The following is a 2,166-nucleotide window of genomic DNA, read 5'->3' on the forward strand; positions in this document are numbered from 1 at the left end:
TATGTTTTTTACTATACACGCATACCTATGATGAAATTTAATTTATAAATTAGACACAGTAAGAGACTAATAATAACTAATAATAATAAAACAATTATGGGACTGTAACAGAAGTTAGGTGAATGTGGTCTCTCAAAATATCTTACTGTACTCACCCTGCTTCCTCTTGTGACGGTGTGACATGATCAAATATGTATGTGAGGAGATAAAGTGAGGTGAGCAATGTCGGCATTGTGATGTAGTGTTAGGCTCCTACCAGCCTTCTGCCAACATATCAGAAGGAGGATCAAATGCTTCTGGACTGAGGTTGACTGTGGGAAGCTGAAACTGCAGATAAGGGGGGACTACAGTCCACATTGTTTTGTAACTCAGTTTTCTAACCTAGTGATACTCATATGACATCTTCCAAGTAGTATTTACAAATCTACCACATTCTTCTTTTTACCAGTTTTAATTCACTTTATGTGAATTATGTGGGGGCAATAGCCAAAATATGGAAATAACCCAGATATCCACTGACGGATGAAAGGATAAAGAAGATGTGGATATATATCTGTGTGTGTGTGTGTGTGTGTGTGTGTGTGTGTGTGTAATGGAATATTACTCAGCCATCAAAAAGGATGAAGCTTTGCCATTTCAATGACATGGATAGAACTAGAAGGTACTATGCTAAGTGAAATCAGTCAGTCAGAGAGAGACAATTATCATGTATAACTTCACTCATATGTGGAATGTAAGAGACAAAACAGATGAACATAGGGGAAGGGAAGGAACAATAAGATGAAAACAAAGAAGGAGATAAACTGGAAGAGGCTCTTAACGTTAGGGAACAATTGGAGGGTTGCTGGAGGGGAGCTGGGTGGGGGATACGGTAATTGGATGATGGGCATTAAGAAAGGCACTTGAAGTAATGAGCACTGGGTGTTGCATGCAGCTGATAAATCACTAAATTCTAGGGGTGCCTGTGTGGCTCAGTTGGTTGAGTGGCTGCCTTCAGCTTGGGTCATGATCCCAGGGTCCTGAGTGGGATAGAGCTCCATGTCAGGGTCTCTGCTCAGTGGGGAGTCTGCTTCTCCCTCTCCTGAGGGGGAGCAGTCGTCTATACTGGCCATCATCAGTAGCTTCTTGGGCACAGGGGTTGAGACAATGCTAGTGCCACTGGTGGCAGGGGTGGGAGGCGCCGTGGCACAGCCATGGCAGCTGGTCACCTTGCCTGGGACAGTGTGGAGCTTGCCAATCTTGTTCCTCTGGTAACCTCGCCGTGTGTAGATGATGGAGATCTTGACCAGGGTGATGGCCCCACGGATGGTAGTGGCACCTCTCTGGAGCACTTAACACCCAGACCAACATGTCCATTGTAAAATCTAATGACGGTAAATGCCTTGAACCTGGTTGCCTGGCCAGCATGGGTCTGCTTGACACAGGCATACTCTCCAAAACCAGGAAAAAAGTCAATGATCTCAGAGTCCTTGATGGGCCAGAAGAAGAGACAGATCTCCACAGACTTGATCTTCATGTCCTTGACCAGGTGACCCAGATTGGTGATGGTCCTTGGCCTTGCCCTCAGTGTTGCCTCTGCGACCTCTCATTCCAGACCTCCCTCCTGCAGCACTGGCATCATCCACCACTCCGTATTTTCTTGGAGAAGAAGCTACCCCATTCTCTTTAATATGCATAGCATTCCATGTATTTTTAGCAGGAAAAACATCAATGGCATTAATTTTACTAAAACCCTTAAAATCTATAATGTGGGTGAATAAAGACTTTATTCCAAGACTGGTCTAGGTTGCCTTCAGAAAGCAAGGATGAGTTAGAGCTCAAACTCTCTATGGGAAGGACCACAGAAACCACGCCTGGAGCTCCCATGTTTTAGACACACAGGAACAGAGACCTGGGTGGGCTTTAATGACTTTTCTAAGGTCACTGCAGTGGCAACTGCTCAAACCGGTGAAGAACCCAAACCTCCCTTGTCGTTCCCACTCTGTCCCGGTGCTGCTGAAACAGAGACCAGGGATCCCTTTCCTGGGACTGCTGTGCTGGGTTCTATTCCTTTAGCCTAAGAGTCACTTTTATTAACAAGAAATCAAAAAACATAGAACTAAACGTGACCCTGGAGGTCAGCTGGTCTAGCATCATCTTATAGATGAGCGCACTGAGCGTTTCCTG

The 2,166-nt window shown here is 45.2% G+C and overlaps 1 pseudogene; it reads right to left on the reverse strand.

The window, feature by feature from the left end:
* Window positions 1–252: 252 nt before the first annotated feature.
* On the reverse strand, window positions 253–1,540 carry LOC116869859 (annotated as a pseudogene).
* Between the last annotated feature and the right edge of the window lie 626 nt (window positions 1,541–2,166).

This window comes from Lontra canadensis, unplaced genomic scaffold (assembly GCF_010015895.1).
Source record: "Lontra canadensis isolate GAN:19392208 unplaced genomic scaffold, GSC_riverotter_1.0 scaffold21, whole genome shotgun sequence".
In the NCBI taxonomy this organism is placed as follows: domain Eukaryota; kingdom Metazoa; phylum Chordata; class Mammalia; order Carnivora; family Mustelidae; genus Lontra; species Lontra canadensis.